At 44.8% G+C, this 13199-nt stretch overlaps 1 protein-coding gene across 3 annotated transcripts in view; it reads right to left on the bottom strand.

Annotated features, from left to right (window-relative positions):
* Positions 1–13199, bottom strand: part of LOC144808004 (uncharacterized) — a 74958-nt gene that overhangs the window by 39973 nt on the left and 21786 nt on the right. For 2 of the 3 annotated variants that reach the window (XM_078673574.1, XM_078673573.1), the window contains exon 3: positions 9887–10007. The gene's annotated coding sequence lies outside the window, so the exon portion shown is untranslated. Of the gene's footprint in view, positions 1–9881; positions 10008–13199 lie in introns of all 3 variants that reach the window. The other variant, XM_078673575.1, reaches the window with a different exon arrangement.

Genomic DNA, 13199 nt, shown 5'->3' with positions numbered 1-13199 from the left:
GGTGGAGGAACGCGGCGAGTCCCGACCAGAGCCCAAGCCGAGAGTCCAAGGTCCGAGGTATCCGGAGGCCCACCCGTAACTGAAGTCCGAAGTTCGTCCGTCCGTCGTCGTAGCAGTCCAGTCCAGTCCGAGGCCTTCCGTTCTTGCTGCCCGGTGAGTACCGTTGCTGGGGTAGTATCTAGACAGGGTCAATTGCATTGTCTCTGGTCCGTGGGTTTGGGTACACAGATCCAACACGAAGTGTCCACTTAGGTGGATGCGGGTCCTGACGTGTCTCTTTATGAGACCGGTAAGTTTCGTACTGTTTTAGCAGTGCATCTAGTTTCTGTTCTAGTCCGTTCTGTTCTCGAGAAATTCATGTATTCTGTTTTCAGTATTCCAGGTAGTATTTTGTCAGAACTGTTATTTTAAATGTCATTCATGTATTTCAATGTCGTGGTATGAAAATGGTGTTTCTTCAGTAATTATCGTGTTCATTGTGTATTGTATTGTGTCTAGACTCCAGCCCAGTCATGCCATTGTTTTCCAAATTGCGTCAGTTAAAAACTAGAAAAGGTCTGTTAGAAGAAGCAGTTCCTGTCCCGCCTAGGGACAGTCCAGGTCATTTTATGTATCAAAAGCATGGCATAAGTGCCATATTGTATCTAGATTTGTGGGTGGAGTACACCAAACAGTTAGAAGAGAAATATAGATGGCCCGTATCGGGTACATGGGATGCCGAGTGCATCATGCGAGTAGAAGAAGCATTATGGAAAAAGAAAGCCAGACAGTCACAGAAAGATGCCATCGAGTTATGGCGCAAAGAATCTCATAAAAGAACCGAAAAAGAAATCAGAAAGTCAGAATTAAGTAGAGAATCCTCAGAAAGAGCCCAAGAAAGGGAATTAATCGAAATAGGTGAACGAGTTAAAACCGAACAGTCAGACAGACAGAGGAATGCCCTTATTAAGGGTATGTATCCTCTTCTTGCCGAAGGCTTGCCAAAAGCAACCCCGGAGGCATCCAGTAATTTTCCGCCACCCTTAGTTCCGACCAAGCTACGTCACAAACCGACCGCAGCTGATATTTTTCTCTCGTCCTATTTGGACGACACAGTCCCAGAATATGCAAATCCTGTTCCGCCAGCTCCTGTAAATAATGTAAATCCTGCTCCTCCAGTCACCGGGGCACCTGTTACAGCACCTGTTACGGTACCCCCGGTCCAGCCTACATTACAAGTACCCGCTACACTGGTCACTCTGCCAGCACGAAGAGTATCAGTCGACGATTCCAGTTTAGGGGCCGCGGGAGGAGGTCCTCCGGGTACCCCGCCGCCACACAAACGTGTAACGTCAGTCGAGTTACATGAACGTGCGTTACAGCGCACGCCCAAACATCAGTCTGTTGCAGATATCAGACGAGCTCTTACCGAATGCCGTTATGATCCGGTCCCAGGTGATGATAATATGGTTTTATATTCATTGCGTGTAAGACGGGTGACCGAGTATTTGGACACCCTACCGAATATGAAAGAAGATCTAGACAGAATGTATTGTTTCATCCGTACAGGACAAGATCCAGAAAGTATTGGTGAAGTCATGTCTCACAGAAAATCTGAGATCCAGTTCATGCTATTAAAGTTTCTGATCAATTGTTTAATTAGGGAACAAGATTCCCCGACTAAAGATCCGACCGAAATGAAAATTCTGACAAAGTGGAGTGATAATATAGCCGAGGGTAAGCACAAGACACTCAATAGTATAGAGAGTATGTACAAGAAAATTCGTAAAGAAATAATAAGGTTACACGAACAACGCAAAGAAGCTCTAGGAAGCGAGAAAGAAAATGACTCTTCTGCTGAAGAGGTAGACGACGAGAATCCCGCCAGAATAGCGTATGTAGGTAAATCTAGATTTCCAGACCGACATTTACGCCTAGAACACAAGAAAACTGTTCCTCTTCCAGCACCAGAACAAGGTTCTCTAGAACAAGTATTTCAAGCTACCGATCACATTCTGAAATCACGAATCGGTTATAGTGAGTTAAGTACCATGCATGAACAAGAACTAGCCCGATCAGCAGTCCGATGGATTACTGATTCTACCACTTTTCCAGACGAAATAGTGGCACAAATGTTTCTGAAACTGCCCCCAGCCGAGCAGCGACTGGTGGGTATGTATATGATCCAACACCTCATTACATTGTATGAGGGTCAACATTCTGATCCAGGTCCGTTACATGATGTCATGAACGAGTTACTCCAGTATAGATGGAAAGGTTTAGGCACCGATTTAATTAGTGTCATTCTAGATCAGCGCCACAAATATAGAACGTTCCTAAATCCGCATTTTGTTCATGTCTCACCTCCAGAAAGTAAACCGTTTTATATAGATAGACAGCATCCGTTACGAGAAGTACACCCAGTTAGGACAGCGGGTGGTGAGATGCAACGAGTATTTGTTTACACCCCAGTTTCAAAGATGGAACTCTTAGAGATGAAGAAATTAATTCCCTGTCACGACAAAGATCCAGCAGGGTTCCACCGTGAATTAAAAGACATGCTCCGTATGGGAGAATACACGTATCCAGATATAATTAAAATGTTAAAAGTCCTGTTGCCTGCGGGCATATACGAAAAACTCAAGGAAAAGGATTGGGAGGTGGGAGAGAAAAAGATTGATTGGACAGCTCTAGAAGCTGAAGATAAGATACGAGTACCAGGTACCGGTCTTGGAGACAAATGTAAAGAATTACCTGAACTGTTAATACAAGTTTTGCCTAGATTATTAGCCACTAAAAAGGAAGACTGGGATGCAATCTCAGCCTGTAAACAGAAACAAGACGAAGATACTAGTGATTTCTATTCTAGATTCAAGAAATGTTTTAGCATAAACAGTGGTTTGAAGACGAGTAGCGAGTCATACCCCCATCTTTTTGTTACTAAATTAGTCGAGAATTCAAGCCCACAAGTTAAAAATAGAGTTTTGAAAGTCGAGAGTACCTGGCAAGCTAATACTCCGTCCCAAATGCTCCAGATGCTCCAGTATCACCAGAATCGAATCAGGGAAGAGCAAGAACACGAAAGGAAACGTATGAAAGACACGAAAATGAAAGTACTAGTTGCACAATCTGTTCCACAAGACAGTCAGAAGAGGGGTCCGAATCAAGCCAGTCATCCTGCAGTTCCCGTTAAAGGGACATGCAATTATTGTAAACAGCTAGGTCATTTTATAAACGAGTGTGCAGTTCTGAAACACAACATAGCCACTGGTAAGACTAAAGAAAGACCACGTCCACCTAGACAAGAACAGGTTTCACAGACTTCTCAGCCACAGAATGCACAACAGACAGTTACAGCACCGCAGCCTATCGCTGCAACACAGCATGTTACACAGCAGATGTACCAGTATGCACAGTCCGAGTATCCAGAGTATCAAGCGTATTCATGAAACAGCCTAGAGAGGGAGGTAGGCTTGCCTCTCATCGAGATTCCTGTAGATCAAGAAGGTCCCTATGTTCACAGTCAAGTATTAGGGAAAGACAGAAAGTTTTTGATTGATACAGGGGCAAGTAGGACGACTATTAGTCATGACGAGGTTCCAGGGGCTCCGCTCTCAGGCTCTAGAAATGTTTCCCTTGGATTTTCAGGAAAGCCTATTGTAAACGAGATATCAAAGCCAGTTACTTTAGAAGTTGGACCATTGTCCCGAACTACTGATCTATTGCTTACGAAATCATGTCCAGAAAATTTGTTGGAAATTAAGACACTGGAAGAATTAGGTGCAGTTATTTGCTGTTCCCCAGAGGGAATACGTTTGTTTTTACGTGACTTCAAGGGTCACTATGTTTTACGAGATTTTGATCCGAGATTGTCTAATGTTCCGCAGCATCTATGGGCACAAGGTCCAACTGATGTTGGTTTTATGCAAATCACACCCCATCGTGTGACTCTCAAGCAAGGTGTAGTGTTACCACGAATCAGACAGTACAGATTGCCACCTGAGGCTGTAGCAGCCTTATCCAAAATTATTGACGAGCTCATTGCTCAAGGAGTGGTTGTAGAAACTGACTCCAATGTATGTAATTCTCCTATCATTCCAGTCATGAAACGTACTGATCCAAATGCACCCCCAGTATATCGATTAGTGATTGACCTTCGAGAACTTAATAAATGTATCATTCCCCAGTACCCAGTTGTTCCAGATATTTCTTCCCTATTGACAGCCATTGATTCTGAGGCTACATTTTTCACAGTCATAGACCTCAAAAACGCATTTTTCAGTGTCCCCATTCATCCAGACAGTCAGTTTCTTTTCGGATTTTGTTTAAATGGAAGGAGCTATAAATTCACACGAGCTCCTCAAGGTTTCACAGAAAGTCCTAGTATTTACAGTCAAGCACTTAAGAGACAACTGGACAACATTCACATGCCAACTGACACTGCCCTGCTCCAGTATGTCGATGATCTACTGATCACAGCCCGTTCTGAACGTGCCTGCGAGCGTGCGTCACTTACCGTTCTGTATTTCCTAGCCGAGATGGGGCACAAGGTGTCCCCTTCGAAGCTTCAATTCTGTGTCCAGCAAGTGATCTACTTAGGCCACTTACTGTCCAAGAGGGGTAGGCAGTTGACACCTGACCGTATCCAGTTAATAGCGAGTCTTCCTCAGCCCAAGACACAGAAGGAGGTACGTGCTTTTATCGGCCTCACTTCTTACTGCAGACAATGGATTCCTCAGTATGCATTTCTAGCCAAACCACTGATACAGTTAACGACACAGGAGGCAGCCGTATCGACTGTCCTCCCTTGGACCCAGGAACATACACTTAGTTTTAATGAGTTAAAGAAAGCTTTATGCCAAGCTCCTGTTCTAGCTACTCCGAACTACAGTAAGCCTTTTACACTTTTTGTCACAGAACGTAATGGTACAGCATTATCTGTTCTCACACAAGATCAAGCAGGACAATACAAGCCCTGTGCTTATTTTTCGAGCACACTAGATCCAGTAGCCCAGGCTCTGCCTGCGTGCCTCAAGTCAGTTGCAGCCACAGCACTAGCTATCAGACAAAGTGATTCCATAGTATTAGGACACTCCCTGACAGTACAAGTTCCACACTCCGTGGAAGTTCTTTTAAACCGAACCCAGACTCAGCACTTGACCATTGCACGTTTAACAGGTTATGAATTGACACTGTTCCAGCCACACATAGAAATCAGACGCTGCAACGTTCTAAATCCTGCTACACTGTTACCGTCAGTTACTTCAAATCCTGCCACACATGACTGTGTGGAAGTTGTTAACACTATGACAAAGCCAAGACAAGATCTGACAGATATTCCATTACCAGATCCCGACCTGACACTTTATGTGGATGGTTCATGTATGAGAACAAGTACAGGAGAACTAGTAGCCGCGTATGGAGTGACTACTGAGACTGAAGTTATAGAAACACACCGTATTGACACCCTGTCTGCTCAAGCAGCAGAGCTAGTCGCTCTGACACAAGCCTGCATACATGCCAAGAACCTGAAAGTTAATATCTACACAGATTCACGCTACGCATTCGGAGTTGTACACGACTTTGGAGTGCTCTGGCAGGAGAGAGGTTTTATGACTTCTCATGGAACCAAGATTCAGCATGGGTTCCTTATTCAAGCTCTGTTAGATGCAATACATTTACCGACATCTATCGCTATCATGAAATGCAAAGCACATACGAAAGTTACTGACATTATTTCTCAAGGTAATGATCTAGCAGATCGAACAGCCAAGCTTACAGCACAGACACCAGACATACCAGTCAACAAGACACCGACATCCACTCTAGAACCGACTACTTGTATGACAGTTAAGGACCCTACTCAAGATGTCATAGATATCCAGTCACATGCTACTCCCGAAGAAATCAAGAAATGGTCCGAACAAGGAGGGGTCCAGACAGATCAGGGATGGTTGACGAAGGGAAAGGCCACATGGTTTCTCCCCGACTCAATGGTTCCAGTCATTATTAATACCGCACATAGTCCTGCACACCTAGGAGAAAAAGCCATGATAGACAGTATCCAGAACATTTGGTTTAACAAGCATTTACGAGCTGCAGCCAAGCAGAAAGTCCGTACCTGTATGATATGTTGTCAATTCAATCCAGGTAAAAGTGTCCCGGTGGAACAAGGTGGATTCCAGCCTCCTGACCACCCTTTTGAAGTCCTCCAGATGGATTATATTCAGATGGAGCGATGTCGAGGTTTCAAGTATGTCCTTGTAGTTGTATGCGCTTTGTCCAGGTGGACAGAGGCATATCCAGTCCCAGATTATACAGCCGCGACCACTGCCAAGCAGCTGGTTCGTGAATTCTTCCCCCGTTATGGACTCCCTAGGGTCGTGTACTCAGATAACGGCCAGCCATTCTCATCCGAACTTATGAAGCATGTTTCCCTTTTGTTAGGGTACCAGTGGAAGTTCCATTGTGTACGCCATCCAGAAGCAGCCGGTCTCGTAGAGAGACATAATCAAACCTTGAAAATCCGTATTGCCAAAGTCTGTCAAGAAAAAGGTGTAGACTGGTTAGTTGCCCTGCCAGTCGCTCTGTTCTATATGCGCATGGTCGCACATTCCAGATCAGGTCTGTCCCCTTATGAGGTCGTATTCGGCCGCCCCCCGAACGTGTGGGGTACACCTAGACCCCGAAGTATTACAGATGTTTCCAGTAATATGCTGACAGATTACCTAGCTTCCTTGATGTCTGCCCTACACTCTTGTCGTTCACAGGTCGCCGCCGCATTTCCAGACAATACCGAGGTGAAACCGCATGAAATCGTTCCAGGAAGTCTAGTGCTTGTCCGGAATTTCGATCGTTCAAGTCCGCTGGAGCCTCGCTGGAAGGAACCGAAGTTAGTCCTTTTGACCACCCGTACTGCCGTCAAGTTGGAAGGCAGGAAGGGGTGGGTGCACCTGTCGCATGTCAAGAAATTTCACGGACTCCGACTAAAAACTGTTTCCAAGAACATTTCCAAGGATTGTCAAGATTTTAAAGACTGCCAAGATACTATTATCAAGGACTGTCCCGCTATTGACTCTGATTCAAAGGATTCCCTGTTAGAGAAAACTCCACAGCAGGAGTATAAAAGTAAGCTCCGGTCTAGTAAATTAAGTCAACCAGTTTAATTGTCTAAGTCCCCCTGGGTGAAACGGTTAGACAGGTATCTGACATGTATGAGATAGACCCCCATAGTGAGAGAGTTAGTCAAAACTCTATCCGATGTATCGTTTTTCTAAGTTTTATATTGTTTTTGAGTTTAATGATTACCTGTACAAGTTATGCATTTCATTTATGTTTTCCAATTTCTCATGTAAATAAGTATTCTAATGCTACAGTAGAGCATACGTTTAGTGATCTGCCTCCTCACGAACTATCCTATCGTCTTGCTATGCGCAACAATACATTTATCCGTATGTTACACTATTCACACCAGACCAGCAATGCCACTAATTGTTGGGTGTGTGGTCGACTCCCCCCTTTCCAGACACCGAAGGGAGTTCTGCCACTGTTTCCTTATCCGTTTTCACATAATGGTTCATGTGGAGCCTGGTCCACGTTAACGTCATCCTCAACTGATATGTCCCTTCTGAACAGTACATGTTTTCCAGACAAGCAAGGTCTTCCCCATAGAACCGGGTTAGACCTAGAAAATGAAGTTTATAATTTGGGTAATTATTCTTCGAATTTTATGGTCCTGAATGTTCAGTCTGATACTACTCCAGACTTACCTGCTATTTCAGTACTACCAGTCAAAGGCGAATTATGTGTCCGAAATAATGGTTCCGCACATGTAGGACATAGTGATTGTACTACTATTGTCAAGTATAGTGACAGTGGGAAATCTATTTTCAAAGCTTCACGTCATTCTTATTTTGTTTGTGGTCAGACCGCATATGTTCGTCTGCCCCTCGATTGGGATGGAACCTGTTACATTGCCTTCCTACTGCCACCAGTTTTTCTAGCCGCATCTGATTATCATAGAAACACACATCTAGTACACATTAGACATAGAAGGGAGATCGAGTCCCCGATTGTCGATCAAACTGAAACTGCTCTAGAACAGTATACAGACTTCAATAGAGGTTTCTTCTTCTTTATAGGACCTATCCAGAATAGTAAGTTAATCCGTAGGTTAACCAGAACCCTTGAAGCAGTAGTGAATGAGACTACCTCTGCCCTAGGTAACTTAACCGAAGAGCAATCTGCTATGAGATTTGTCGTGCTCCAAAATCGTCTCGTTCTTGACGTCATACTGGCCGATAGAGGAGGAGCATGTAGAGTCATCGGATCTAGTTGCTGCATTTTCATTCCTAATAACGCGCCGTCTGTTTATTCAGCTATAACCAGACTTCATAAAATTGCCCATCAGTTACACCAGAATCCAGGCACCTGGACATGGTCCGGTTGGTTTTGGAGTATAATTTCTGCCTGGGGATGGAAAGTATTGTCATTTCTAGGTATTGCAGTAGCGATCATATTCAGTTGCTGCCTCTGTTTACAATGTGGCCCTGCGATTTGCGGCATTTGTGCTACCTCTTGTATTCCTAGTCCCAAGTCCCGTCCTAAGTCCCGTTCCAAGGCAATTCGAGACGAACAAATGATACTGTATGAAATGATAGATGGTATCATGAATATTGATGTTTCCTGATGGAAACGTAGTGACAAGGAGGGAATGTGGAAAAGTAAATTTTGCCATGTTCTGTGTCCCTACGTGTTCCCCATGTTATGTTGTATGTGCATGATTAATATGCATATGTATTCCCCATGATCGATTAAAGACGCAATTACAGTTGTGTCCATCTCTAGTATGCGAGTTTCCAGTTCTCGTGAAAGCTACGAGCATCAGGCCTATGTAAAGTTACGTTGCCACGTTTCTCAGTGTGCACGTTATTTCATTGAAAAGTCTCCGTTTCTAGGCCTCAAAAGGGCCCGGACACCAGATTCAGCTCCTGTCTCCTGAACCCTCGCTGAGGAGCGATACAGCCCCCACCTGTATCCCTGACCCTTCACTTACTTCCTGCCTCACAGTGCCCGGCTCGGCCTGGCTCTGCCTGCCAGTCTGCCAAGAGTATGTTATGATTCTAGTTATCAGTCCAGCTCTCCTTCTCTGCATTCCTAAGCTACTGAATCGCATCAATAGTTTCAGTCATCGTCTAGCCTTTACGTCTCCATGTAAGAGAAATACTGTATTTATGGTCATTTAATATTCCTCAACACACACTACATGTAGAATAATGCATGCACCAGTCTTAGAGTCTGTTAGCCTTTACCCTGATAACTTTTGGATTCTATCAACATGTTCTCTAAACATCAGATACTAGATAGTGTTTAGGTACATGTCGCTCTGACACTCCAGACTTTCGTCTCTCCTTCTAGCTCAGAAGTCATAGCCCCCAGTTTCTCCCTAGTAACACGTCATTGCCAGCTTGCGCGCACCACTAGGTTAGAGGTCCCGGCTCCTTAGGTAGCCCCCTCCATGTTTCCGCCCCATTTATGACATATTCCGTTACGTTTACATCACATGTCTATGTATACGCCCTGTTCACGCCTCTTGTTACACCTACTTTCTGCCTTATCTTTCGCGACTGCTACAGGCCCTGCCCACTGCTACGCCTATTGTATTGAATACCATGTATTTTGTTTAAGTATATATACTTGTGCACTGTTATGAAAAGTTACCATTCCTTTGTCCCTGCCCCGTGCAGCGCTGCCATCCTATTCCCGTGCAGGTTGTCCTGTTCCTGTCCTTTATGCTGTATTAAACCTGCAAACTCCAGCTACCTCGAATCTTGCCTCTTATTTATTGAGCTATCTGTTATTGTATATCCAGTCAAAAATAGAGGTATTATTTATTTATTTACCACACCTTCCCTGTCTTCACTCAGTGTCTTCGGCTGTGTTCTTGCTGCCCGGAGCACATTTCAGACATTCCTTCCTGTTTCTGAATTTCCGGCTCCAGATCCTCTCCCGGCACTGTTTCCGATTTCCTGCAAAGGAGAAAAGAAAAGAGAATCAACAAAGGGTTGCCAAGCAACACCTCGCTCTGAATGGTAAAGCGTCAGCATGCTTGAACACATACCTGTAAGAATTTAAACTTTATGAAAACTGTGGCAGACCTCTTGACCTTCTATAAATCAAGAGAACGTTTTGAAACTCTTCCTGAAACAATCCAAGGACTTTAAGGACATTGAGTAAGTGAAGAATGTTAAAGTAAAACAGACATTTGTGTAAATACCTTGAGTCTGATTAGAAGACTGAAAGGGAACAGAGAGCTTGTTTGTAATTATTATTTGTATATATTTAATGTGAAATTACGGAGCAAATATTGTAAAGGAAATGTGATAATTTGAGCAATCACAGATTATTAGTGCACCTGTAGTGTTTTTTTTGGTTTATTCTTTCTTTTAGTTTCAAGAATCCTTTTGAGAAATGGTTAAGGGAAATTCAGGTATACCCAGTTAAGAGTTCCAAAGCAGATGTTTGACCTAAAGAAGTGATTTAGGGTGTTCAGATTAATCGGGTACATTTATCAGATTATACACGAGCTGAAAACTGAAGCCCAGTAACACTTTGCCTTTCTCGAGAGACATTCTACACGACTGAATTGTCAAGTCGGTCTACAAGAATCCAGTTTGTCTTCTCTTTTCTCTCGTCCCTATTTCCCCCTCCCCCGGGGTTCGATCAGGGCGGCAAGTGAATCCTATCCTTGCCTCTCTGGTGGAGTTCAGAGGGAGTTGGGTAATAGAAGCATCAAGGAAGGAACAAACCGGAGTACAGGTGGGTGAATTCATGACACCCTGGGCCCCGGGGACCACCACCTCCAAGGGGCTTTGTACTCGTTGGGAGGGGGGCCACGCAGCCCCCATTCTAGAGCCCTTGATGGCCTGGGCACCATCACCCCCTAGAGCCAGCTGCAATGTCTCCCGCTATGCCATAGCATACTCTGCTTTGCTTCTTGGAAGCGAGAGCAGGAAACCTGCTCTCGCTTCCAAGAAGCAAAGCAGAATTGCTTTAGGGCAAGGGGAGCTGCATGTTAGCAGCTCCCCTTGCCCAAAGGCAATTATGGTTCCTGCAGGAGGCGAGGAGCCAGCAGGGACCGTTGGGGCATTGGGGCTCCCCTCGAATTGAGGGTCGGCTCCCGGGGGTGGGGTCCCTGGGCCACAAATGGCACAGGAGGGGGGCCACAAAGCCATCTCATCTTTAGTTTATTGATTTTTTTTTTAATGGAAGGGCAGCCCTGGGGGATGTGGTCCCCGGGGCTAGAGGTGGCCCTGGGGAGTGAGGCCACGCTGCCCCCCTCCCGGCAATTCTTTTTTTACACAAGGCCAGGTCCTGGGGTATTGGGTCCCCGGGGTCACAAGTGACCCAGGGGCATGGGGACACCCTCCCTGTAAAAAAATAAATAAAACAAGGCCAGGCCCCGGGGGAGGTGGTCCCCGGGCCCAAAGAATGTTAAGAGAAGGCGGGGCAAACAGCCCCCTCCTAAAAAACAAAAAAGAAAACCGAAGCTGGATCTCACCGGAGGTCCCGCCCCCTCCCTGCACCACTTGAAAACACGCCTTCTGGCGCGTTTTGGGTTGGGGGATGAAGTCCCCTTGCATCTTATGGGTCCTTAGGGGCCAACTAGCCCACCAGGTACCTCCAGCAAGCAGCACACTGTGGGATTTCTGAGAGGTGGTCCGAGGCCACGCCCCTTTTTACACCACTTTGCAAACGCGCTTTGTGGCGCATTGCTGATGGGGCAATGATGTCCTGTTGTGTCCTGAGGCCCTCAGGACTAAAGTGAACTTCATCCCCTGAGCAGCAGTGCGCCAGGAGTCGCGTTTGCAGAATGGTGTAAAAAGGTGGCGTGGCCTTTGAACACTCTCAGCAGTCCAGCTGTATGGGGCTTACTGGAGGTAACAGGAGGGCTAGTTGGCCCTGAGGGACAGGGCACTGTCGCAATAAAACTCACATGTGATCAATGGCAGTGGTCTGCATTTTCTGAGACTCTGGCTTTACTGCCTCACTGATGAGTGATCCTATTCACTTTCGGGTACTCACTGACACCCAATGTGCTCCTCAGCCCTTACCTCTACGCTCAAAGATATCAATTTATAATAGGATCTTCCAGTTTACCGTAGGCTAGTTAGTAAATTCTCTCTCTCTCAATCTATGCAGCCTCCATTTGTAACTGCTTCGACTGCCTACTCTTTGGAGTGCAGCACGTTGGCAATCAAAGTCTTGTATCGATCATGATTACTGGACTATTTATACTTCACAGATGTGCCTGCGATTACTCTGTGGCATACTTTTTCCCCAAAACAGCAGTCTACAGACAGCATTTCATTGTGAGAACTAGTTGGCACTGAAAGTCGATGTATCATTCTATTGTGAGATAATTTCAAACTGTTTATCCTGAATTTTTTTAATGGATCAATATTGCTGCTTTTTCTTTATTCCCACCACCTACAAGTGGTGTAATTGTTTTGATTTTCATTAGTAAATCCCGTACAAAAGACATTGCTACCTGCGCCTGGTTATAGTATTCATGAAAAGTACGTCAATTTGTGAAAAAAAAACCTTTAACATCACAAATTCCTTCAATGCAGCCTTTCTTCTCAGTCCACTTTACTTTCTCTCCTTACATGTCTCTCACGAATGTGGTCCCTCTTCTATCCTTTTCAGCCTCTCATTCCCTCACTCTAGTGGTCCTTCATGCTCTTACTTTATCTCTTACTTTCTCTTTCTAGCTTCTCACTTTCTTTTTCCCGTATTATCTCACTGTTTTCGTTTAACTCTCTTCCTCTTTTTCAACAGCCTTTTTTTCTTTCAATCTTGTTTTTTTCTCACTCTTTTTCTTCTTGCTTTTACTTTTTGTCTCACTGTCTGTTGTATTTTCGCTCTCTTGATCTTGTTCTCTTCTAGCTCTGCTGCTCTTTTTATCCCTCTGTTCTTCTCTCATCCTCATCTTTGTCTCCTTTTATCTCTCTCTTTATTTTTGCCTTATTTGCTCTTCTTCTCAACCATTGTCTGCATCACCCTCTTTCTGTCCTCTTTTTCACTCTGTTCTCTGATACTTTTGGGTTTCCTCTTGCTGTCCCTTCTCATCTTTCTCACTCTCCACCCTACTTGCAGAGTGTGCACCTTTAAGCACTCTGAATAAGGGGGACATCATATCTGACAATCTCTGGCTGATA

This window comes from Lissotriton helveticus, chromosome 1_2, assembly GCF_964261635.1.
Source record: "Lissotriton helveticus chromosome 1_2, aLisHel1.1, whole genome shotgun sequence".
NCBI classification, from domain to species: domain Eukaryota; kingdom Metazoa; phylum Chordata; class Amphibia; order Caudata; family Salamandridae; genus Lissotriton; species Lissotriton helveticus.
This window is presented reverse-complemented; position numbering and strand designations above follow the sequence as displayed.